The sequence below is a fragment of the Antechinus flavipes genome, chromosome 2 (genome assembly GCF_016432865.1).
Source record: "Antechinus flavipes isolate AdamAnt ecotype Samford, QLD, Australia chromosome 2, AdamAnt_v2, whole genome shotgun sequence".
Taxonomy (NCBI): Eukaryota; Metazoa; Chordata; class Mammalia; order Dasyuromorphia; family Dasyuridae; genus Antechinus; species Antechinus flavipes.
Window position 1 is genome coordinate 81,797,545 of NC_067399.1, and position 27,948 is coordinate 81,825,492.

The 27,948-nt window shown below is 35.7% G+C and overlaps 1 long non-coding RNA gene across 1 annotated transcript; it reads left to right on the top strand.

Annotated features, from left to right (window-relative positions):
- The first annotated feature begins 871 nt into the window (after positions 1–871).
- On the top strand, positions 872–27,885 carry LOC127552375 (uncharacterized). Its single transcript, XR_007951347.1, has 3 exons — positions 872–1,261; positions 1,525–1,578; positions 27,273–27,885. It is a non-coding gene; the product is annotated as an uncharacterized LOC127552375 (long non-coding RNA).
- The last annotated feature ends 63 nt before the right edge of the window (positions 27,886–27,948 follow it).

Consider the following 27,948-nt stretch of genomic DNA (forward strand, 5'->3'; position numbering starts at 1 on the left):
TTATGTCAAACCAAATTATAGACTAGACTTCCTTGAGCCACAAAGGGAGAGGATGTTAAATTCTAGCTTCTCCTCTTTTCTGTTCTTTTAAAGAGGGATAAGAAAAACTGTTGCCCTTTCCCTGAACTCATGCCAGTACAGTCTGTACATCATGGTCCCTGCCTTCGTGCTTGGCAAAGTCACTGGTATGATTCATGGGTAGTCATAGGGATACCAACAACAGATTCCACCAAAGCAATTCAATCAAGCCAGAAATAGGTACCTATGCTTTACGCAGGACTACTTTTGTACTGTCTGGGGCAAAGGCTGCAGCTGCGTACCAGAATGATGGCTCTGCATTTTCATTCACTCCTTTAAAATCTTGACTTTGAAAATTTAATGATAACAATTGCCCAAAAAACCTTTTATGTGCATAAATTACTGTCAGAGCCAAAAAAAAATGATCCAAAAGCATAATTCAGGGCTTTTCCATAAATTAGAAAATTATTAAAAAGGTCAAACTAATTTCCCTTCAGTGGCTGATATGCAGCAAACTCAGATCAAATCCATGTAAAGTCAATTCATAGTTTTTATACCCACGAGATAGTAAGATGACATGGATTCAAGAAGATTTGAGTTCAACACCATTTCAAAACTGACTCAGGCAACCGATAATTGACATTTATTAAGTATTTATAAAACCAGGCATTATGCAAAGTGTCAGGGCAATAAAAAGAAGCAAAAGATAGTTCCTTCTGTGAGGAATAGATAAGGTGAAGAACTTACAGGAATGTATGAATTCTTTTTCTGTATTTTATTATTTCTGTGTCTTCCCTATGACCTGTATAATATGTGCAGGCTCATATTTACTTGAGCCTTGGCCAGCTAGAAACATATTTACTTAACCTGAGCTGATGACATTTATTGGTATTTGACATTTATCGATATTTATTCTATTAGCTGGACCACTGTCTGCTTGATTAAGCCTGAAGGCCTGACTTTCTGTTTCCTAGAAATCAGGAAATTTCAGGGAAACAAAAACCTTCCATTCCAATCTCCCCAAATAGCAACAACCAATTAGATGCCTCCCCTCCCCTTTTCAAAGCTTTCTTACTTGTAATGTAATTTCTTGTATAAAAGCTATGTATCTTTACTACTTCTTTAGCCCTCCTACCGGGAGCTTTCTCTTTCTTATCTTGCCATGGGATGGCTCATCCTCCAGAGGTTTTCAATAAACAACGTTTCTGTCTTCTACTGAGTGATCTCTGAGTAGTCATTTTGGGTAAGGGTCTTCTACATCCCTCACACTCCCACCAAGAAGTTTAAAATCTAATGTACAAGTCTCTTAACCTCTGTTTCAGCTTCTCATCTGTGAAGTGGGGTAATCAGGGTTATCATGAAGGTAAAACAAGAAAATATTTGTAAAGTACTTTTAAACCTTAAAAGTTCAATATAAATGTTGTTCAGGTCATGTCTGACTCTTGATAATTCCTTTCAGGGTTTCTTGATAAAGATACTAGAGTAACTTGCCAATTTATTTTACAGATGAGGAAACTGAGATAAAGAAGGTTAAGTGACTTGCCCAGGATCACACAGCTAGTAAGTGTCTATCTACATATATTTTTTATTTCTATGTTAAAGTTAGCTAAATATTTCAAGTTGAAGTAAATATTAACTGGATAACATTGATATTAGGCAAAAAGAAAAGAGGTATCATTTATTAAATGTCTACTATGTGCCAGACACTCTGCTAAGCACTTTACAAATATTATTTTTTTTGATCCTCACAATAATCCTGAAAAATAGGTATTCCAATGAACCACCTAGCTACCCTATATAAATGTAACTTATTATTATTACTATTAGTCAGTCAATAAATATTTATTGTCTACTAAATGCCAATCATTCTGATGTAATGCTTCTAGGGGAGAGAGACATCAATGATTTTGAGGTCCTCCTACCTTGGACTGCTATTGTTCTCACAATCTGTCAATGATTGTAAGGGTTTTCTGACCTAGGACTGTAGTAATGTTTCTTCCCTTATATTTTAGGGAAGATATATTGATGATTCTGAGACTCTCTAATCTTAGAATGCTATTGTTCTGACAATCTGTCAATGGTTCTAAAGTCTTCTGACCTTAGAATAGTCCTACAAACATTACTGACTAACAGATAGATAATCTATTGGTTAATGATAACTAAATTCTTGAGACATTAATGAATAATATTACCCCTCAAATCTACCTGCAAGTTATAAAATTAGCAAATAAGTAACATGAAGCTCTGATCCAACTCTGTTCTATAAATCTACCTTCTCTCTCCACTCCTTGCTAGTCTCTTCTGGATTTAGCCCACTTCAATTGATGTTACAATTACAATAAAACTTTGCTCCTTGACCTGGAATGAGTTCAAGCCTGCAAATTCTTTTGAGACATCTCGTGATAACCAATCTGTGACCCCAAACTTTATGGATCCCCTTCCCAACTTCAACAATTCTGCAAGTGAAGATACAAAAAGAGATAAAAGTCAATTCCTGTCTTCAAGGAGTTCACAATATGTTGTTGCTATTGGTGATGGTGATAATGATGATGGTGATGGTGGTGATGGTGATGGTGGTGGTGGTATAATGTAACAGCAATAGTAAAGATAATGAATAGCCACCATGGTAAAATTGTGATTTATTGATGCTTCAATTAGCCAATGAATCTTGGACCACAAAAACAACAGTAAACCCCAAAATGAGAAAGAAAAAACCCTCTCAGGGAGAAAAAATAGGAACACGAGGTTTTGCAAAGGTGAATGTTGAAAACTATCTTTGCATGTTATTTGGAAAAATACAAAGCCATTATTTAAAAAAAAAACACTCTGGTGTTAGTTCCTGGTGCCTCCAAAAGTTACAGGCTCAGTAATACAGTCATATATGTAGTTGTTCTAATACCAGAGAAACTGAGGCAAGAGAGAGATTGGTTTTTAATCTTTAATGAGAAGAATTGAGACTAGCCAACTGAAATGGGACTCTTGTTCAAATCATTCAGCCTCAAGGAACTGAGGTCGGGAATTTATATAGGGTTTTAGCTAACTAGGGTTTGCAAACAGAATACATAACGTAAGTATACAATCTTATAGGGGAAACAAAAGCAGGTGGGGAGGCAAGGACACTGGATGTGCAGACAAGCTGTAATTCCAGTAAAGGATCATAACTTAATCTTGACAGGATAGGGGTCAAGATAAGAAGGTTGAGAGCAGGAGACAGTGAGGTGAGGGGCAGTATTCAAACAGAGGGAGAATTATCTGAGCAAGGATCAAGATAATGCACCTGGATTTTATGACACAATGGCATGGAAAAGTGATCAGAGCTCCAAGGTTTTTCCTGACTCAATCCTCCCAGTCCTAACGGCAAGAAAGGGAGAGAGTGGCCATATTTTTTTATTCAGGGTTCAAATATATTTGCTATAGGTTATTATTCAATGATATCCCATTCCTTCTGAGTCTTCTCTTCTCCAAATTAAGCATTCCCAGTGTGTTCAAGTAGTCCTTAAGGCCTTAAGGCTCTTCAATATCCTGGTTGCACTTCCTTGGATACTCTGCAGCTTCTCAAAGTCTGTCTTAAACCCCAGAACTGAAAACAATGAACCAAGACCAGAACATAAAACAATGGGTCATTATCTTCTCAGTAAGCTGTGATTCTCTTTATACAACCTAAAATTACATTAGCCTTTTTGGCTGCCCCATCATCCTGCTGATTCATGGGAAAATTTACATTTCCCTAAAACCAGTCCTGGGGCAGCTAGGTATTGCAGTGCATAGGGCACTGGGCTTGGAATCAGGAAAATTTTTCTTTGTAAATTCAAATCCAGCTTCAGACATTTATTAGCTCTGTGATCTTGGACAAGTAAGTCACTTAACTCTGTTTGCCTCAGCTTTTTCATCTATAAAATGAGATGGAGAAGAAAATGGTAAATCACTCCAGTGTTTTTGCTAAGAAAACTCCAAAAAGAGTCACAAAGAGCTGGAAATGACTGAAACGACCAAATTAAAAAAAAAAAAAAAACAATCCCAAGATAGGACACCACAGGCATAGACTAGGAATTTCTCAGTCTGAGATAAGCATAACAAATCATGAGGGGAAGAAAGGAGAACACAAAACTTACCCTGAATTGAGGGGACACACGTTAAGGGGCTTGTCTGGAGAAATAAGGGATAGGAGGGAGCAAGCAGGGCAAGGGAGAAGCTTACACACTAATCCATCACCTGATACTTCCTACTTGTATTAATGATTCTAGCTAATCAAGTACTAGTATCTCTTGTTTCTATGGTGCTGAATGTGGTGCAGTTCATAATGGGATAATGGAAAAGGGGCTGAACTTGGAGTCATAAGGACCTAGGCTGAAATCCCAGTAAGTCGTATCATCTTTCTGGCAAGTTTAGTGACCAGTGAAATAAGCAAATGAAATAGAAGACCTCAGAAGTCCTTTGTAGCCAGAGATGTGCTGGAGCCAGATTGAGCCCTACTGCTGTACAAATTTTAATATGAGGATTTACACTCTAAAAATTGGAAAATCCTATAAATCAGGGCTTGATTTATTACTTTATTTCTATATTTAACAAAGTAATGGAGAAAGTGTTAATGCAGATTAAACTTAAAAGTATGCCATGTATATATTTTTATATTTTTTGTAATTGATTAATATTTTAAATTCTTTTTAAATTTTGAGTTCCAAATTCTCACTCCCTTCCCCACCCACTGAGAGACAAGCAATATGATATCAATTATTCACATGAAATCATGAAAAATAGTCCCTTATTAGCCATATTTCAAAATAAAGCAAGAAAAAAAGAAAGTGAGAAAATTATTTGCACTTAGGATCATCTGATTTCTCTGAAAATGGATAGCATTTTTTCAACATGAGTCCTTTGGCATTGTCTTGGATCATCATATTGATCAGAGTAGCCAAGGATTTCACAGATCATCATTACAACATTATGGTTACTATACACAATGATATCCTTGTTCTCACTTCACTTTCCATCAGCCCATATAGCTCTTATTATGTTTTTCTGAAAGTCCCTCTTTCATTTTTTCTTATAGCACAATAGTAGTCATCACACAGGCAGCAAGATGGCTCAATGGATAGATAGAGCCTAAGAGTAAGGAAAATTTGCCTGCCTGAGTTCAATTCTGACCTTAGAATCTGGACAAGTCACTTAATCCTATTTACCTCAGTTTCCTCATCCGAAAAATGAGCTGGAGAAGGAAATGCTATTGTATCTTTAAAAAAAAAAAAAAAAAAAAAAGAAGTCACAAAAAACTGGACATGATTGAAAAATGACTAAACAATATTCCATCATCATCATTGCTACAACTTGTTCAGCTATTCCCTAATTTATGCACATCCCTTCAATTTCCAATTCGATACCACCACAAAAAGAGCAAATATAAAATATTTTTATACTTATAGGTCCTTTTCCTTTTCTCTTATCTCTTTGTAATACAGATCTAGCAAAGTAGTATAGCTGGGTCAAAAGAGATGCATAGTTTTATCTTTGAGCATAGTCCTACATTGTTCTCTAGAATGGTTAAAATACCATTCTGGTTTTGGTAATAAACCAATAGTTCATTAATGTATCTATTTTCTCTCCTCTCCTCCAGCATTTGTCATTTCCAATAGATGTAAGCTGGTACCTCAGAAATGTTTTAATCTGCATTTCTCTAAGAAATAGTCATTTAGAGTATTTTCTAAAAATAACTATAGATAGCTTTGATTTCTTCTGAAAACTGCCTGTGATAAATATCAACTGCCTTTGATTATTTATCTGAAAACTGCCTATGATAAATATCAACTGCCTTTGATTATTTATCTGTTGTGGATGGTTCATATTTTTTATAAATTTGACTTAGTAAATATTTAAGAAATGAAGCTTTTATCTAAGAAACTTGCTGAAAAAATATTTGCTATCACTTCATTGTCTATGGTACATTATAGCAAAATGTTGTGGTTTTCCAGATTATTTTTTTTAATTAGGTCTGTTTTTGCATGTGTTTTGTCTGAAATCATGATTGCTACCCCTGCCTTTTTTACTTCATCTGAAACTTATTAGATTTTGCTCTTTCTTTTAACTTGGCATATTATTGTTTTAAATGAATCACTTGTAAGCAATTTATTGTTGGATTCTGATTTCTAATTCATTCTGCTATCCACTTGTGTTTTATGAGTTTGCTCAAACTATTGACACTCATATTATAATCATGAACTGTGTTTCCTTTCATTCCCGTTTTTCTCTAGTTCTTTGCTCATTTTTTGTCCTGTCCCTCTTCAAAAATCTATTTTGTTTCTAATCATTGTCTCCCTTAATCTATTCTCCTTTTTATTCTCCTTATTCTCTCCTATGGTGAGAGGAGAGAATTGTGGTCCTGAGGAAACAGAGACCTTAGCTGGGACAGTGATTGAACCAAACCCCAGATCACTACACTTTTTAGTATCAACAATGTATAGGCCCCTAGACCTAGCTGTGAAAAAAGTAGAACATAAATAAATTCTTTCTCCAAGCTTCTCTTTCCTCATCTGTAAAACAGAGGAGTGGACAAGATGACCTTTAGCTCTTAAGTCTGTGAGCCAATGAATTTTCTGACACAGATTAAAATTCTATTCTATTTTTTTCATATTTTTTTCTTTTTTTGTTGTCCCTTTGAGGCATTATACCCTAACCAAGCTGGACTACTCATCATTCCCTAGATTTGTCCATCATCTTCCATATTCTGTGTACTTTGGAAACCTTCTTCCCCACAAAACTGCTCAACACCCTCCTCTGCTTCTTGAAATCCTGTCTATGTTTCAAACTTCTGCTCAAATGGTACTGTTGAGGTCAGGAAGGGATCCCAAAAGATTGGGGGTCACAGACCAGTGTCACGGGGTGTCTCAAAATAATTGGCAGGCTTGAACCCATCTCCAAGTCAAGGGGCAAAGTTTATTGTAATTGTAATTACACTGAAGTGGTCTAAATTCCAAGAGAATTTAGCAAAGCAACAGAAACAGAGATACATCTATCTAGTTCTTCAGGTTATAGATATGCTAATTTTATGGCCCATAGGTAGAACCAAGGAGTAGTCTCTGGAATCTGGTTATCACTGGCCAACAGATTATCTATCTGACAGTCAGCAATGAATAGTGTTCTATTCACTATTGTCTCAGGAATTTGATTTCTGGGACTACCCTGAAGTCAGAAGACTTCAGAACCAGACAGATGGTTAGAACAATAATGTTCTTAGAATGGGTCTGGGAGTCCCCAGGGCTGGACTCCAAAGCTAGAGGACTTGGACTCACTGACTTATTGTTAGAACAGAAGCCCCCTAAGGTCAGAAATCATTGCTGTCTCCCCTAGAAGCTATATTACATCACTATCCACTCCGTGAAAATGTCCTTAAGACTCTTCCTAGTCAGAACTGAGCTTTATTTCTTCTGAACTCCCCTTCTTGCTCTACTCCTGACTGTAGATTTTACCACACCATGCTTTAGGGGCTGTCTCATTCTTGAACTTCCCTCAGAAATTGAGACCCTCTCCCTGGAATATCTCCTCTCCCTGGCCTTCTCATACTAGAATATTTTTCTAGTATATCCTAGAAAAGGATCTTTTCCTATTGGATGTGTCCATTTTGTGGAGGGGTTCAGGCTGACCACCTTTCATTCCCCTTTTGGCTGTGTTTTTAACTTTGCAAACTTTGACAACCAGCTCCTACATCAGTAACTTCATAGTCCTACCTCAAACCCTCCTCAGCTAGCTTTCCTGTGATGTCTTCCCTCTTTAACATGTTATCTTCTATTGTATTTGTAGCCCAGCATTTATTTTAGCCCTTTACCTGGCCAAATTAAGTACTTAATAAGTCTTTTGACTTCCCTTGGCCACCACAGTTTTGTGCCAGTCATTTAATTATTATATTTTATGTTATTACTTTTATTTAAATGAATCAACTTATTTGTACACATCTTGAGTCTCCTGTTGAATAATAAGCTCCTTAAGGACGGGGACTTGTTTTATTTATCTATTTCCCTCAAATCCTCAAATGCAGAAAATTCAATTGATACTTAATTCATTGATTCTTCCTTTCTACTTTTGCTACTAATAATTCCATTTTTGAATATCAAATCAGTGTTGAGCAAACTGTGAACCTAACCATCTTGGCTCCTACAATTTACCATTTTCACCCTGGGATTCCAGAGCTGGTAATGGAAGATGTGGGAGATTGTCCCTCCATGGAGATTATCCTTCTTTTCCATGAACAGACTATTCTCTGATTATCTCTCTAGCCCATAAGCAAGTTAGTAGAGTGAGCCACAGGTCCCTATAGTGTCACTTTGCTTTGCTAAGATTGCCCTGAGACCCTTGATAATTTCAGACTCATGATTGAAACCATCTGGTTGGCGTTCTTCTTGGCTCCTGCTATGAATGTTCACATTCTGACCTAATTTGAAGTTCCCATCCTGAGTCGTATGGTTCCTGTTTCTGAGATAGGTCACAGGCAAATAAGCAATCCCACACACAGACAGAGCTTCCTGACCAATGGGAATCCCCATCAGTGGTTATTACAATTGAGGCTTGTTTCAAAAAAAGCCAAAAAGAAAATATTTTAATTCAGTAGCTTTGCCCACCAGAATGAGCCTATGTACTTAAACCCACAAGTGGAATATGGGCAATTTTATTAAAATGCCAAACTAACAAGGAAGATACACAAGAATGCATCTCCCTTCCCTTCTTTTCTTGAAGCAGTGGGATCTGTGGGTGTGGAACATTGCACAAAATGTCATACCCGGTGGATGTTATTAAATATTTTTTTCTAAACTTAAAAAAATTTATTTTTTATCCTTTGTTTTAAGAGTTGACTCTCTAGATGTGGGAAAAGGGATGAATATATTGGTAAAAATAAATTGATGTTAAAAACAAAATATATCAATGAAATTTTAAATATCAGATTAACATAAGAAAATCCTTGGATCATGTGTCAAACATGGAAGAGATGTTAGAGATTATCCAAATATATCTTTTCCCCCACATACATATACACATGCACACGCATGCATACATTATAGAGATGAAGATACTGAAGATCAGCAAAATTAAGTGGCTGGGCCAAATTAAATAATTTAGATCTCCTAGCTATTGGCTCAAATCCCCAAAGGGTTATCAGGCACTGCCCTTTTTTCTCACTTTTAAAACTTCAATTAACCAGATCTCAATTAATTAGAATTTTTGGCTGCACATTATTTATCAGAATTAGTCCAGAAATGATGACTGAGCACCTCCTATTTTCCAGGATGCAAAAATGGCAAAGAAAAAAAAAATTATCAATCAGCCTGTGAGTGTAGCTACACATAAATAAGGGATACTGATGAAATTCCAGCTATTTGACATTAGCTTTGCTGGGACAGGATCTCCCTCAGCCTTTGCTATAGTCGAAGGGGTAGGTCAAGGAGTAGGAAAGGTTTTTTAACTCATGTGTCTATATAACATTTAGATAATGATCCTTAGAGACAAAAAGTAATAAAAACTGGACCTAATATTCTTTTTTCTGGCAAGGCAGAAAAGACAGAGGTGGATTTTCCACTTAGAATCACTGCTTTGCCAGGGTACTTTTCCTAAGCCTTTTTTTCTATCCCCTCTCTATTTTTGTGGGATAAGGATCTCTACAGCCCATCAGAGAACTGTGGTAGAAGCTTGCAAGTCTTAGTAGAGTTACTACTTTAAGATGACAACCTTTAAGTAGCTGTCTGCCTAGAGACAAGGGAATTATATAATACAGTTCTATTTAATTCTGATAAATATTGTATTACAGTAGAAAGTGTGATGGACTTGGAATCAAGGACTTGGGTTCAAATGCCAGTCCTATGATATATGTCCTTGATTATCAAGTCATATGGCACAGTAGATAGAATACAGGTCCCAGAATCAGGAAGTACTGAATTCAGATCCTTCCTCAGACATTTAAGCCATATGATCTTGAATAAATTACTTAAGATCTCTGAACCTCATCTACAAAATGCTAATAATATCAGCTCACAGAATAGTATCAAATGAAATAATATTGATTAAATGCTTTAAATTTCAACATAAATTCTAACTATTATTATTACAAAACATTTAAAATGAGACAGGGTATTGAAGTCAATGTGATTGCCCAACTTCAAGTGAAAAGGTCTGGGTTCAAATTCTGTTTTGGACATATTAAGTAAGTAACTTTTCTCAGGATGAGCTTTCTCATCTATTAACTGGAGATGATAATAACATTTACTTCAGGGATTTTAGCAAGGATCAAATAAAATAATGTATGTAAAATACTTTACAGACCTTGAAATTCTATGTAAAATGTTTGCTTTTGTTAAAATGGGGGTATTAGATGAATCTGAAGGTTTCCGTGACTATATGTTTGCCTAGATTTTTCAGGATCTCCTATTAAAAGCTAATTTCTTCTTCTATAGAAGCTATTTTGGTACATTTGTTTATTTGTTTTAGGCTAAAATGTTCCCAAAGTCAGATATCTGTATGGGGTGTACTCTGTTTTCCAAAGTGTTCTATACAGGGACATTTATTAGAGTTCATCCAACTATCCTACGGCCACCACTGGGATCACAAGGGATTTGACAGAATAGATTGCCAACAGAGTTTTCAAATACTGCTGAATTGGCTGAACCCACACTCTTTTGGCTTACCAAGGGGGTGACAGCAAAGTATAAGTCATGGCTCCTCAGTTCCAAAAATTCACAATTTGGTTGGCAAGAAAATCCAACAAATAAACCTAAAATAAATACAAAAGAGAAGAGCATTAAAATTTAAAGGAGTAATAAAATGGAAATAAAAATCCCAACTATTGAAATGATGAAAACTAAAAACTGATTCTTTAAAAAAAAAAACTAATAAAATTAATGAACTTTTAGCTAGTTTCATTAAGGAGAGGGCAGAAAATCAAATCAATAAAATAGCAAGTGAGCAAAGTGAACTCACAATAAAAACTAATAATTAGAACCTGTTCAACACAGTTGGTAGTGATAGTGTTCAATCATCTCATTCATGTCTCACTGTGACCATTTGAGTTTTATTCACAAAGATATTGAAGAGGTTTCCTATTTTCTTTTCCAGCTCATTTTACAGATGAGGAACTGAGTCAAACAAGATGAACTGATTTGCCTAGGATCACAGAGGTAGTAACTGTCTGATTATATATGGTTATATGCTCACAAAACTGAGGACACAAAAAAATAGAGGAATATATAAATCAACAGAATCCCAAATCGATATCATAAATAATCCAGTGTCAACAAAGAAAATAGAACTAACCATAAAGGAATGAACAAAGGAAAAAATTCCTGATCCTGATGAATTTACAGAAGAATCTTATTAAATTTGTAAAGACCACAATGTACAAATTATTGTACAAAATTTCATTTTAAAAAATTCTATCATAGAAATAGGATATTTAAATAATTACCAATGCATGGAATTCATAGATAATTTTTAAAAGAAAACTTTTGTTATTATTAATATTTTCAACTCTTGTCCATCCTTTTGCTAAACTTTTTGAAATCTGCCTTCCTTATGCATGGTTGATTATGCCCAATGTTCTTCATCCTTGGGCATTCAGATAACATTATCACTTTTTCTCAAGAGTCTCTTGTTTCCATTTCACTCACCAATTTCTTTTTCCATTTTGTCAAATCTTTTTTTCCTGAGTTGTTTTCTTCAGTATGCATTTTTTTCCCATTTCACTGATTGTATTTTTAAAGGAGTTGTTTTTTTTTTCAAACAATTTCTGTTTGAAGCTCTCATTTCCTTTCCCTATTTTTCTTCTAACTTTCTTTCAAGATGTTTTTTTGAATTCTTCCAAAACAGCCTTTTTAGACCAATTCATATCACCCTTTGAGCTTCTTCTAGAGATGTTTTGCCTTTAGTGTCCTCAGAATTTGAGTTCTATTCTTCCCTATTTCCATAATAGCTATCTATGGTCAGAGCTCTTTTTTGCATTTTTGCTCATTTTTAAATGTTGAAGTTTGTTCTTGGGGCAAAGGGGAGATTGTTCCAAGCTTCCTCTACAGGAAGAAAAACAGGGATTTTAAACTGCTCTGGGGCTAGTGCTGTTTCACCAGATCTTTCTTATTAATCAGAATTATGTTTGGAGCAAGCACTTTTCACTTGTCCCTTCCATTACTTTTGAAAGGATGAAGTTGTCTTCAATTGTGAATTGTGAATAGTAATTATCAGATATTCTGCTTTTAAAAGACCAGCTTAATCAATCAACAAGTGTGTATTCAATGCTTCCTATGTGCTAGGTACTGGAAATGTAAAATTCTAATTGAAATTGTGCTTTCCCTCAAGGAGTTTCCAGTCTAATGAAAGAGATAATATACACATGTGGAATTAGAAAAATGCAAAATTGTGCCAAATAAACTGAAGGTAATTTAGAAGGGAGGGACCTGTAGTTGGGCAAATATTGAAAAGCTTCATGTAGGAATTTGCACAAGTTGAACTATGAAGGAAGATGGGAGCTATGAAGTAAAGATGCTGTTGTAGTAAAGATTTATATAATTGAAGTTATCTAGAAGAGGACCATAGATTTAGAGCTGAAAAGAAGCATAGTGAGTCAATTCCTTTACTGGAAAGTTTAGAAAATCATCATTCCCCCAAAAAGTGAGTGATTTGGCCAGTGTCACACAGGGAAAAAATGTTCAAGCTAAGCTTCAAATCCAGAACCTCTGAGTCCAAGTTAGTGTCTTTTGTGGTGCTTTTACTCTTTAAATACTTAGTTGAGCATTTTAAATGAGTTCATTTCTTCTATTCTAAGGGACTTATAACCAGCTCAAATTTCTAGCATGAGTTTGTGAAGTACAAGTCATGCAAAATAAAACTCATTTCCTTTTTTGATTCAGTTCCTGATAAATCCTGATAAATCAGTCGCTAATAAATCAGGGAAATTCTGTAGACATAGTATATAAAATATACATACAAAATTACATTTTTTTTTCAATATCCTTGTGATCAAGATGGAGAGATGAAGACTGCATGATGGTCCAGTTAAGTAGATTCATAGTGGTTGAACTACTTGCTAATATTGCCTTAAAATGTTTATTAGTTTATTGATCTTGAGCTAGTAGGAGGACTCAAGAAATCCACTATGGAGATCTGTTAAATATTTTTTATCAATTTGATTTCAATTCAGTTAAAAAAAATAGCATGAGGGACAGCTGGACATAGTGAATAGGGCACTGGATTTGGAGTTAGGAAGAGTTGGATTTAAATCTTGGCCCAGATTCTTACTGTTTGTGATAGCTTAGACAAGTCATTTAACATCTCTCTGTCTTAGTTTTCTTATATAAAAACTAATATTTATAGCAGCTTTTTTTGTAATTATAAGAACTGGAAGTGCAGGGATACACATCAATTGAGGAATATCTGGATAAATTATAATATATGGTAGTAATGGACTACTATTATAGAATGATTTTACATATATGTGTATATATAAGTGTGTATATATAAACATAGATATAGATATACATCATGTCCATCAAAATTGATTATTGTATAATCTTGTTGTTGTTATGTACAATATTCTCTTGGTTCTACTCACTTCATTTAGCATCAATTTATGTAGGTCTCTCCAGGCCTTTCTGAAATCATTCTGCTGATAATTTCTTATAGAAAAATAGTATTTCATAGCATTCATAGACCATAACTTATTCAGCCATTCTCCATCTGATGGACATCTACTCAGTTTCCAGTTTCTTGTCTCTACAAAAAAGGACTGCTATAAACATTTTTGCACATGTGGGTCCTTTTCCCTTTTTCATGATCTCTTTGGGGTACAAGCCCAGTAGAGACATTACTGTATCAAAGAGTATGCTAGGTATTCATTCTTAAAATAAATAAATATTTCATACAAGGTACCATGGTAGACTTTTAGGAGATTTAATGAATGACATACAATCCTGCCCTCAGATACTTCTAGTATCTGTATCTACTACTATCTGTATCTACTAGTATCTAGTATCTACTGAGTCTAGTAGAAGAGATACTTGAGCTACATTTATTTCTAACAGGCTAAGTTCTGTAGCTGGATTGTTCTCTCCCAGTCTCAGACTATTACCATTAAACTCTTTCTATTTCTCATTTTACATTCTCTGATCTCTTCTCTGATCCCTTTTCCCCAAAAAAGAAGGGACTCTCCTCCCTTTTTAAATTAACTAGAGAATAAGTCAAATTATATCAATTTGATCAAATTATATGACTTTATTTGATCATTTCAAAATAGAGAATTGGAAGGGATTGGAGCTATCATTTTGTCTAGTCCATAGATGAAAGGAATCCTTCTATAACTTCTGCTTCACAGACTCCAACAAAAGAGAACTACTACTTTTCAGGGCAGTCCATTCCATTTTTTATTAGGTGTTTTCAAACACTGAGCTTAAATTGCTTCCAATTATTGCTCCTAGTTGTATCATCTGGAGCCAAACAGATCAGGTCTAAATCTTCTTCCATTCAGCAGCCCTTTATCATGTTCATGTAGACTAAGCATCCCCAATTCCTTCTGCATCATAATTATGATGTCTTATATACCAACTTTTAAACACCTAGAGAACAGTCTTTTTAGTCATATCTGACTTTTCATGACCCCATTTGGGGTTTTATTAGCAAAGATGTTAGAATAGTTTGCCATTTCCTTTTTCAGCTCACTTGACAAATGAAGAAACTGAGGCAGACAGGGTTAAGTGACTTGTCTAGGGTCACACAGCAGATCAACAAACTGTAAGGTATATTTTAAAAGGTTGCCTGAAGCAGCACAAGGTCAAGTAGTTTTTCCAGCATCATATAAATGGCATTATTTGGTCCCACAACCAAAGTTCTGAGTTCACAAGGTCAGCTCTTCATCCTTTACCCAGGGTAAGAGGACAAAAAGAGTACTGCATTTAAAATAAAATAATTTTTACTCAAATCCCAGTTCTGCCATTTATTGTCCATATGACCTAAAGGAAGTTAATTTCTGTGCTCTGTGCTTCAGCAAAAAGACAAAGTTTGCAGTACAGATTGCAAACAGCAGGTGCTTAAGAGCACAGAGTAAAAGGGTTTAGAATAAAACAAGAATATTTGAATAGGACTATCTAGTCTAGCTCCTTCATCTTACAGAGAGGAAATAATAATAATTACAGCTGACATTTATATAGTATTTCTTATGTGCTAGACACATGCTATTGTTTTACAAATATTATCTCATTTGATCATCTTATGAAGGTGTCCCATTTTGTATTTGAGGAAACTGAGGCAAACAGAAGGATCAGGAGTATCATGGGTATGAATTTTGCCTTTGGACATGGGGAAATCTCTTCACCTCTCTGAAGTCTCAGTTTCCTCATACAAAAAATGGGGATGTCTAAGAGTCCTTAGTGTCCCAAAAATCTTAGGGTGCTTAAGCTTTAATAGCTTAACTTAGGCTTATTATTGGAATACAATGAGATCATATAGGTAAAGGACTATTATTATATAATGGCATGTCTGAGACTAAATTTCTAGTTCAATGAATCCTAGTTCAGTGTTCTACTTCTTGTCCCCTATCCCTTATTCCTAGTATAAAAGTAATTTTAAAACCAGTTTTAAATATGACTATAGATTGAACTGGGGACAAAGAGGAAAAATAGAAAAATACTAGCTTAAAGCTCTGTGTTATATGTGAATGTAGCTTAATTGCTCCAGAAAGCGGATATCACAAATAGAATATGACAGTGAAACTAAGGAAAGGTCCCACAAAAATAAGAACTGGGGATATATCTTTCCTTCTCTTTCATCAAGACTAGCCATGAGACTCTATGAGAACATTTCCCTTCTTAATCTATGCAGTGACATCTCCACCAAACCCATGCATTTCACTGAAAAGTGATTGATTGGTTTAATATGAAAATCACTGAGCCATCCAATTTCTGTGGTACCTTTGCATCTATTGCCTTTTGGTTCCCGGAATTTGCTTAAGACAGCAACTGGGAACAGTGCAGTGGTGCCAGGGCCCTGTTTGGTCACGCTATGGTCAGAACCAGCCAAATTGGAAAAAGATGGGAAATACAGATACCTTCAGCAGGGACTGTGACATCTTTCATGGCCCACAGCCTCAGATCAAGCAGTTTTAGCACTTCTCTGGTTGATTTTGGATGACAGCAGAGGAGTCACTCTCCAATACATATATTTGGGGCTCATTTGGAAAGGCCAGAAATGAGAAAAATCCTGAAGGAAAATTATTCTGATGAAAATCTAAAAAATCAGTCCCCCCTCCCCTTTTCACAAAACTCAACCTTCATCATGAGAGAAAGTTGGGAATGACTTGAAGAAAATGGCCACTTGGACTACTCTCAGGGTAATGGAAGCCAAAGTATAACCTCTCCCCAATGGGGGTTTGCATTCCACATAAATTACACAGTGCTAGGGCAACAGGAGAGCATCTGAGCAAAATGACCCATCCTGAGCAAAATTGTTCTTAGTCTAAGGGAATGACTCCTATAACCATGAGCAAGTTAATTTCTCCTTGGGGGCTTCAGTTTTCTGAAATATAAAATGAGAAAGTTGAATTAGATCATCTTTAAAGTTCTTTCCACATATGATATACTGTGAATTTTTAATATGATGGGAAAGTCTACCCCCAAAATAATATTTAAACACAAATGGTCTAATTTCTCAACTGAGTCAATCAAAAGTTTAAACTAGGTGTGAACAAGTTCATAATTATTTGAGGAGGCTGGAAGTACTTATGTCATTAAATGAATGCAGATGATATCACATAATTTTGTATTTGGCTGAAATGATTTAGAGGTACCTCTGGTCTATATATAAAACAAATTTGGAAGCATGTAAATCAACAGTCAAGCAGACAAATCTAGAATTTCCAGTCTCAGAGCATTTGTTCCCATAGCAGAGGGTAGTAGAACAGACAAAGGGGTGATAAGCCTCTTTATTATTGTTATACCTCTTTCTACTCCCCACTTCACTCTCAAATGACCACTTCGAGAACCTCAAAACGTTATTATTGGTAGCAGTGTTTACTGGAGCCCCAGCATCCTTGGCTAATGGCAGCCTCTACATCAGAAGGTGAAAGACCCAGAGTCAAACTAAACATAGAGGGAAGGCAGCTTCAGGATCTTTCAGGGAAACCATCTTCAGAGCCCAAAATGGAGATATATTTAGAGGGAATTTCATGAGGACTGCCTGAAAAGGAGAGAAAAATTCTAGTAACCCATAAGTTAGTCTGCTAGTTTCACTACCATTAGACTCTAGTTTAAGACAGCTCTTCCTATGGATTAGTATATTTTTTCAGGAAGATGTGTCACAGATTTACTGGGAGCAGGGAGGTAGGGGAGCATCTGAAATGTTTATTACCAACTGCTCTAATTTACATAAGTAAATTCCATTTCTAAAAAGCTAATTAATACTGACTGCCTGATCATCAATGAGAAGCACACCAGATAGGGGCTCATGAGAAAATGCCCAATTGAGTTTCCATTATCTTTAAAATTCTGAAAGTTGAAATAGTCATATCTTCTAAGAATCTAGCCCATTTTGAGTTGATAGAGTGATGATCTCAGAGGGAGAGTTTAGATCTATGAATTTAATTCTATTTAACAAACACTAACTACTCCCTAATATCGTATTTGCAAGACTTTATGCTAAGCATTTAGGATAGTTACAAATACAAAAATGGAACAGTCTCTGCCCTCAAAAAAACTTATGGTGTATTGATAGGACATTACATGTATACAAAGAATTAAATGCAAAGTATATACAATTTTATTTTGAGAGATAAACTAGATTTCATGTAAGAAATGTCACTGGAACTGTGCCATCTAAATCTATAAATTTTTCATTCCTTGATATTGTCTTTAATCTATTTTGTTTTCCAATCATCACCCTAGCTAGTTCCTTTTACTTAAGAAAATAATCAACATATTTCTTTCATTGTGCAACTGGGCAACCATGCAACTAACTCTGTCTGCTCTATAACCTGAGATGGTTAATTAAGATGTCATGATTTAGGAATGTAAAAACCTATCTGAAAATGTACACTCTTTTAGGCCTAAATTTGAAATCCAAGTGCTCAGAAAAATTATGATCTCCATGTCTTGGAAAAATACAACTTTCTCTTAAAAAAAAAAAGGCAAGAAACCAAAAGTCTGAGAAGACTTTTAATTTAGCCAATTAGAATTTTTAAATAGAATATTTAAAACTAGTGGCAAAACTAAAACCAAAATCTCCATCTCCTAAACTCTAGTCCAATGCTAATAATAATCTTGAACTTTAAATACATATATATGTCTTATAAAGGCAAACCCTAATTACAACATAAAAGCATAAATCAAACAAATTTAGCTTGATGCACATTATTCAATCCAATTTTCCAACTCACTGGCCATTTTCTTCAGTTAGTACTGAGGCATAAATGGCATATCAGTCTGTCCTTAAAATCTTCCAAATTATAAGTGTGAATTGTTTCTAGTTTGTTTCTATTGTATACAACTACTAAGATCAAGTCAAGTCAAATCAACAGGCATTTGTTAACCTCTTATTTTTGCCAGGAATAGAAATATAAACAGAAAGGCAGTCCCTGCTCTCAAAGAGCTTATATTCTAGTGGGGGTTGACAACAAATAAGAGGTTACAGACAAAATGAAGGGGTAAAACAGACACTAGGAGTAGTAAATGTGAAATAGTATAAGGAAAGTATACCATTAGCAAGAAAAGGGGCTTAATCATTAACAAAAAGACAAATTCCCTAGAACCATAAGAAATTAACCACAAGAAAGGGACTATGCCATGAGGTGGGAGTGTGCCATTGACTGATGGGCTGAATCAATAGAAGAGTTTAGCACCCTTAGATATAAAAAGGAAAAAGACACCGTGAGGAAAGGGTTGGGGTGAAAAGAAAGACACTAGAAGACAGAATGTTAATAATAGACTAACCTAAAATAGATTCAGCAAAGATAGCCTAGGCGATAGTCATATTTATAAGGGAAATACTTGAGGGTTTGACATGATAACTTGACTTTCTGATTAAATAAAATAAGAAGTTTCCCAAGACCTCCACAGGGATGGGACTGTATAGCTGAACTGATCCCCATCAGCGCCTTTTGCTGCTTGTCTTAGGGAGCATTATAATTTTATCAGTACAACATTAATAATTAATTATTACTTCAGCCTTTCTCTGCCAACCCCACCTAGTTACCTAGGACCTCATCAAATTTTTCATCTTTTAGATTGAATTTAAATTTATCAGAAGAGAATTTAATACTCTTTATCAAATATTTGCCACTTAATACCAATATATTACTTTATGTGCTGAAATTTGTAGTTAGAAGACCTGGATTCAAATTCCATTGTATTATTTTTATGACATTTGTTGCCAAGCTAGTGGCACAATGAATACAGTGTTGCGTTTGGATTAAGAAAAGCCTTGGGTTCAAATCCTGCCTTAGATACTTACTAGCGGTATGACAACAGGTGGAATATTTAACCACTCTCAGCTTCAGTTTTTTCTCCTGTAAAATGGGAATAATAATAGCATTTTACCTCCATGGAATTGGTATGAAACTTAAATGAGAACCTTGTAAATAATTCACTTCATAAACCCAAAGTACTATATAAATCTTATAAATAATCATTATTGCCCACTCTCTTTCCTAACATATAGAATCATAAACTTTCTTTCAAGCTGCAAAAGATTTTTAAGATCATTTAGTTTCATTCTTTCATTTCACAGATAAAGAAATTGAAGCCCTTCTATTGGTGAAATGACTTATTCAAAGTCACATTGCTAGTAAAAGGCAGATGTGATATAGGATCTCATCTTAGTTCTGTGCTCTTTTTATAATATACCCCTTTATTCTAAATTTCTTTTCATGATGATGTCAGAGCAAATATTTCTTGTTACTGTTTCATCATCATATTCATTTCATTCAATGTTATATTCATTCATTCTTATGTCTTCACCTAGAGTATTAGCTCTTTAAAGATATGGGGCGTATTTAATTCTTCTGTATGCCCCTAGAGTACCTTGCAAATTATTCAACAGAGCAACACTTGAAGAGTGGAATATTTGATACAAAATTGAATGAAGGCCCAAATTCAATGCATTTCAGTAAACATGAATGGATCATGCCTGACTCTCAACACCTTCATTCTCTAACTTGACCCCTACTTTTCACTTCCCTTTTCACATGTTATCTTCCCTCAGTTGACACTATTTGAGGGTAGGAGACATATTTTTGCTTGTATTTGGATCTGGCACAACTATGCAAGCATTTATTTATACTATTTCTATATAGCTTTAATATTCTCCTTCCTCCTTCTACCTCTTAAAATCCCTATCTTCCTTCTTCATTTAAGACTCAGCTAAAGTCTGCTTCTTATAGGAAGATGTTTCAGTTTCTTTTTAAAATTTTCCCCTCACAGGGGGTGAGGGGAAGGAGGGAAAAAGTTGGAACAGAAGGTTTTGCAAGGATCAGTCTGAAAAATTATCTATGCATATATCTTGTAAATAAAAAGTTATAATTAAAAAAAAAAATCTTTTCTCCTCACACCATGAGGGTGGGAGGGGAGAGGGCCTTTCTAAATGCATATTTTCCCTTATCTTTCTGTGCAAACTTCCTACCCCAATAGAATACAAACTCCTTGAGATCAAGGACTGTCTTATATGTGTCTTTTTATCTATTGCATATAACAAAGTGTCTGGAAAACAGTAAGTTCTTGATCAATGGTTTTTGAAAGAGAGAGGGAAGGGAAGGGAAGGGAAGGGAAGGGCAGGAGGAAGGGAAGGGAAGGGAAGGGAAGGGGGAAGGGAAAGGGGAAGAGAAGGGGGAAGGGGGAAGGGAAAGAGGAAGGGGGGAGGGAAGGGGGAAGGAAAAGCCTTGAATTTAAAGTAAAAGGCATTGAATTTAATAATGGAAGACCTGGCTCTTTTACTATCTGTATCACTATATACAGGTTATTTTGCCTTTCTGAGTCTCTATTCCTTCATAAATAAAATGGGAGAGTCAGAGTAAACGATCTCCAAAATTATCCTATTTCCAAATCTAACAATCCTTTTTTATGCAAGCTCACTCCAACAATGATTCTATCAAGTAGACCCTAAATGGAAAATAACAAGAAGGCAGTCCAGCTAAAGAAAAAAAAAATGTAACAAATATTCAGAAGGCTGAGAAGTAGTCTTTCTGGGCAGCAAAAAAGATGCTGATGTGAGACAGGGCTAAGACTGAATTGGGGTTTGGGTTTTGAACCCAGTTTTACCCACCAGCCAGCTGTGAAAAGCATCAGGGAATAGATTCCAGCAAGTCAGAATTGTTGTGAAATTCTGGCTCCATCCCTGAGGAGTATGGCCAGATGAGGTGGATAACTACACAGAGCTTCCCAAAAGAAAGTTTCCACAAGCTAGAATTACAGCATCATGCAGCTGCCTGCCCTTGGCCACAGGGTGTCCCTGGAGAGTGTTAAGAGGTACTCATTTCTCTTCTCTCTCCCTCCTTCCAGCCTTTAAGGTGGTTACAGAAAACAAAGCATAGCAGAGAACTCCGAAACAAATGCCAGACATTGTAGTGCTTCTAAAGATGGGTAAAGGTAGAAGAGATGGCAGAATCCACTTTATGCAAGTCAACTAACATCAATAACCATTTATTTGGCATTGACTGCATCTCAGGCACTGTATCTTAGGGTTACAAAAAACAGTCTCTGCTCTCAAAGAGGGAATAGAAGAAGAAAACCAGCATTTATATAGCATCTACTATGAAACCAGACATTGTGGTAAGCACTTTTCAAATATTATCTCATTTGATCTTCACAACAGAAGTTGTGCTATTATTGTCCCTATTTTACAAATGAGTAAATAGAGGCAGACAGAAGTTCAGTGACTTCACAAGATCACACAATTAGTACATATGTGAAGCTGGATTAGAACTCAGTTCAATCTTACTTCAAATATAGTAATCTTTTCACTGTACCTCCTGGCTGTTTCACAGCACAAAGTCTAATAGGCTCATGTGCACAAACAGCTACATTCAGACAAGATACATACAGTATAAATTAGAGTCAATCTCAAAAGGAAGTCATTAGCTTTGAAAGAGACCATAATAAAGGCTTCTTTGTAATAATGGAGAAACTGAGGCAAGATAGAGATTAGAGAGTATTTAATATTTTATTTGAAAAGGAGAGATTTACTAGAACCAAATAGATCCATGGTTTGGTCACAGGGCTGAATGAGACTATCGTCTCCAAGAATCCAGCAAACAATGTGAGTTCTCAATGACATATATATATATATATATATATATATATATATATATATACATACATGGCTCAGACACAGGGGGCAGATTGAGGGAGGTCAGAGTCAAAGCACTGAGAGCAGGAAGGGATTATCAATCTGGTTCTGACAGAATAGGGGGAGGCATCTTGATAAGACAGTATCTGATATTCTGATAGATTGGGATGGAAAGAAGCATTCTGATATTCTAAAATATAAGATCTTTTATCCTTATCAAATATTCTGATGTTTGAGAGGGAAGGATAGTTTTGCAGGGTTGAGCAGAACAATTGAGGCTGAACAATTCAGGGAAATTGAGGCAGGACAATTCAGGAAAACTGAGTGAGGATAATTAGGGAAACTAAGTCAGGATGATAAAAGGAGAACTGTGGCACAATACTTAAAGAAGGAGAGATTTGAATTGAGTCTTTCAAGGAAGCCAGGGAATCAGCAGAGGATGGAGGGCATTAGCAAATGGGGAACAGTCTTTGGAAAGGCACAGGGTAGGAAGATGGCATGTCTTGTGTGAGAAATAGCAGTGAGAATAGTGTTTTTGGATCATTGAATATATGGCAGAAAATATAGGGTAAAAAGATAAAAAGGTAGAAGAAGCTAGAAGATAGTTTCACTCCTAGTACAGCACTATCCAAAGAAAGAGAAGAGATTTCAGGGATTAATTATCATTGACTGAGAGGCTAGAATCATGGTTTAGAAAATGGCAAGAAATAGCAATCCTCATCCTGACCTTCTTAACAGCAGTTGCTAGGATATTAACAGTAGCAGGAGGCTATCCTACAAAAAAATCTGTGCAGAGGTTAATAAACTTTTATGAAGAGGATATAAAAAGTATTAGCCAAATTTGAGGGATTAGAAAAAGATGTGGAAACCAAATTATGGATTAAAAAGGGGGAGATGTTGTGAGAATGGAATGAGGATTTAGTTTCCACAGAGTTATAAAAATTAATTGGAGAAAAGAAACTTAAATTAGAAAACTGAAACCTAAGAAATGGGAGGCAGGGACCTAATAGGACATCAAAGAATGCCATCGCCATGGAGGTTTTACATTAGAACAGGAGCTCTCAGAACTTTGTCCCCTTCCTCCTCCTCATTTATCTTCCCCAAAAAGAATGTTAGAATGTAAGTTCCTTAGGGTTAAGGAATGGCTATGTAATGAGAAGTGGAGATTCACATTCTGTAACTTCTGTAAGATCCAATTAATGAGGAATCAAGGAAAGGGTTTGCGCTTCAGGATAGGAAATAAAATACTATCTTAGCATTTTCAAAAGTGTATCTACTAATCTAAGCACACATTCTTGCAAGAAAGTAAAATAAATTTTTTTCTGCATTCAAAAAAAAGGCAATCAGAGGATTTTCACATTTATAGGGAGTCACTGGCAGATATTAAGTTGGGAGGCTGGGTAAGAAGTGATATAAAAATTACCATGATTCTCAAGTGAAAGGTAAATTAAAATGGGAAGAAATTTCTGTCAGGGAGATCAATCAGCTGGCTTTTGCTTAGGTTGGAGATGAAAGCTTGCATCAGGGTTATATCTGTATCAGAGAGAAGCATACATATATAACAGATGCTTCAAAAGCAGAATTGATAGGACCAGCCAGAGTGAGCAGTTAAGAAGGACCCTCAAATTGCAAATTTAGATGTCTGCTAAGATGTTAGTGCTTTCAACAATAATAGGAAACTTCAGAACAGGGCAGGTTTTGAGGGGGAAATTAATGAGGTCAGTCATGGATATCTTGAATTTAATGTCTATGGGACATCTACTATGAGTTACACAATAAGCAGTTAGAAAATTGAAAAGGAAAGTCCAGAGAGAAGTAAGAGCTAAATAATAGATCTGAATAGATGTGATAAGTAAATCCATGGGAGTTGATAAGATCACCAAGCAAAATAAAATAGGAGAAGAAAAGAGACCTCAAGACAGATCCTTGGAAGACTTCCACCGTTAGTAGACAAGCAGGTGCAAAAGGAGAAGGTGTGGCCAGACAAGTAGGAAGAGAATCTGGAGAGAGCAGTGTCAGAGAAATAGGAGGGGAGTATCAAAGAGTAGGTGTTACTTGATATTGTCAATTTCTTTCAAAAAGAACTCAAGAAGGATGAGGATTAAGAAGAATTCCCCTGGATTTGACAGTTAAGAGATCAAAAGTAACTCTGGAGAGCTTAGATATTGAGGTGAAAAGCCAGACTATAGAGAGTTTAGAAAAGAATAGAAAGACAGGATGTAGAGGAACCAGCTATAGAAAGCTTTCCCAAGGAGTTTAGCCACTAAAGGGAGGAGAAATAGAGAATCATAACTAGTGAAAAAAGATGGACCAAGTGAGAGAGGTGTCTTTGTTGTTGTTGTTGTTTTAAAGATGAGAGAAATGTGGACTTGTTCCTAAATTGCAGAGGATCAGTCAGTGGATGAGGAAAAATTAAATACTAATGAAGAGTGAGGATGCTAAAATGGTAACTCTTATGAAGAAACAAGATGAAAAGGGAATTACAAGGACGAGTAGAAGAGAGGAGACCCACTTCTTTATTGGAAGCAGAAGGGAAGGCAATAGTGAGAGAAAACATCTGAGTCATGTAAGATGAGCATAAAGAGGGAAATCTCAGCAAATACACTCTTTTTTTCCAGTAAATTATGAGATAAAGTTCTCAGGTGAGAAAGTAGGAAGAGGGGAACTATGAGAGACTTGAAGAAGAATGAAAAGATTTGGAAGACTATAATGAATGAGACAGTGGGTCAATTTGGAAGTGTATGAGGGGATTGTCTTGCTAAGTAACAAATTTAGATTATGTAAAATACATTTGGCCTAAATCTATCTGCATAGTGGTTTTTTTTTTTAACAGTTCTCTTTGGCAGATCATGAATGGGTAAAGCTTGTTAAGACTTGATTGACAAAAGGATAAGGAGACAAGAAACTCAAATGTAAAGTTGAACTGGTTCACCAAAGGAGTTGAGGTAAAGGAATAGAATGCTGCCAGTGTAAAGAAAATGGCCTAAGAAATATAACTTGTAAGAAATAAAAATGTAACTATACAAGGGTCCTTTCCACCTGATAACTGACAAGTTGGTCTTTGTAGAGAACTCTTGAATTAGGAAATCTACTACCCTTAAAGGTACACATTCCACTTTGGAATAACTCTTAACTATGGAGAAAAAAATTTTTTTACATCAAACCCTGAATCTGCCTCCATGTACTTTCTATTTATTAATCTGTGTTTCATTTTCTGGAGTCAAGAAGAACAAGTCTATTTCCTTTATCATATTAAAATCTTTTAAATATATGTGTTGTGAGACTCTGAACTCAGTGTTCCAGAGAAAACCTAGCTAAATCTCCTTCTCGGGGGTGATAAGGTTCTACCCTTCCAAGGTTTTGCTTGTCTTTCTCTGCTGCTTTCAATTCAAGACCCTATTATGGTATGTTCTTCCAATTCTTAAAAACTAAAGGTTGCTACCTCAGGTTCATTTCAGCAGTAACATCAATTAGCTTTTACAAAGGAGTAAAGCTATAGCAAGAAGAGAAACACAAATATTTGGACTATATGGACTTCAATTCCCATTCTTCTCCAGGCTCACTCTCCTGATTGACCACTTTAATCTCCTTCACTGAAAAGTAGGAAACAGCAGACATAAAAGAGAGAGAAGCAACAACACAGGCTCATGTACCAAAATAAGACCCCTCCTCATTGCAGAAGCCTGCAGTAGCTAATGCTCTTTGCTCATAGGTTACTTGAACCAAAAGAGAACTAGACCAAGAGACATGCTTTAACTGGCTAGTGACTTTTAATGACTCCACCATTTCAGCTCTAAAGCTTACCCAAAAAGGCTTTGTTTCACCTTATAGTCAAGTGAATCAAAAACCAATGATAGGATGTCCATATTCTAAATTTCGTATGGGGAACTGCACCAGTTGGGTTTGCTGAGATTGCTTATAAAGATTAGATTCATTGACCAACCTCTTCCATAATACTTAAAGATAACTATATGCCTTCCCTCAGTCACATCTCTAAGAAGAAATGTTTACATGGCCATCTCCTTCAACTATATATCCTGATCTCACATCCCTCTCCATTCCAATTGCCCCGACTCCAAATGCACTCCAGCTTAATTTCCTTCCTGAGATGTCACTAGACAGAATATTCTAAAAATGGCCTGACCAAGTCAGAGGACAGCAGAGCTATCATCTCCCTTGCTCTGGATTCTTGTGATTCTCTTAATGTAATTAAAGATCCTATTAGCATTTGCATTTCATTTTCCCACTGTAGCTTATATGAAGCAAACAACTATCCCCTAAAATCACCAGAAGGTGAGTAAGTGGACAAGTGCCTCATTGAAATGTGTGTGCACCAATGTTTGCCCACTTGTTAATGTGTTTTCCTTTTCTATAAAAACTTTGACATTTGTGATTTGATTGTTCCTTCTCATGCATGGCATTAGTACAAGTTTGGAGTCAATAGCTAATTCATAATGGACTAAATAAATCAATCAAAGAGGTTCCAATAATATGTCCCAAGCAATTAAAAAAAAAGGTTCCTCCCCTGTAATAAAATAGAAGAGCAAACACAATTGAGCAAGGCCCTTGGAAATCCAGTTTAGTGGAGGAGAATCTCATCAGTCAATGGATGGAAAGCAGGCTCAAGCTGGGGGAGGTGACGATCCCTAGGAAGGAAAAACTCTATAAAGATCCCCATGGTAGTTGTTAGTGTGCTTCACAGCTCACCCAGAGAGCAAGCATAGCGTGACTATTTCTTTGACTCAAGGTACATTGTGCCAGGAAAGAGGCCAAGTCCTTAGAATGTGTCTTTTGTTGTCTTTCAGGAAAGTCATTGCCAAGATCTGTGGTTTGGCTTACTCAAGTGGTAGAAGCCTTTTTTTTTTCTTTCATTCTATCAACAGAGGAGGCTAACTGATAATGGTGTATCATTATTTAGCTCCTCCAGGCAGGGATCTTGGAAAAATCAAATGATTCTCTTTCTATTCCAGGGCCTTAAAGATAGAAGATGTATACCTAATCCTGTATCAGCTTCAGCTGACTATAATGAAAACCAGTACCAGACAATGTTCTGCCCTGGACTTCTTCAGGTTCCTCTTATGATGGAGTTGGGAGTCTAAGAAAAAGGTGAATTTGTAGCCTCATCTCTAAATGCCGGATGGAAGAATTGACAATGGCATATTAAAACCTCAATTAGAAACTGATTTTTTTTCTTAGCAATGATGGGAACTTATCTGTAAAAAAAAAAAACTTATTTTCCTACATAGAAATATATATAATAAATATAACTGTGAAGAATAGTCATTTGGTATTAAATCCTTTCTGCTTCCTCATCCTTACTGGATAAGAGCAAAATTGAATCTCTCCCAGGTTTTTTCATATCTTAGGTTTCAGAATATGTGGTTTATAGTATAATCTTTACTCCAGTCATCATCTTTTTCTGCTTACCCTCACTCTCTCTGGAGATTTGGTCAGTTGATCAAGTCATATTGCAACAATCAACTCCTTTTTTAGCTTAGAGGCAATATAGTGGTCCTTCAGATCCACAAAATCACCAATTCTACTGTTTTTATGTAGTTTATATAAAATGAAATCCCAGTAACAAAAAGCCCCAGTGAATAAAGTTCTTGATATTTTGTTAGAGGTTTGATTCTCTATATTAATTTA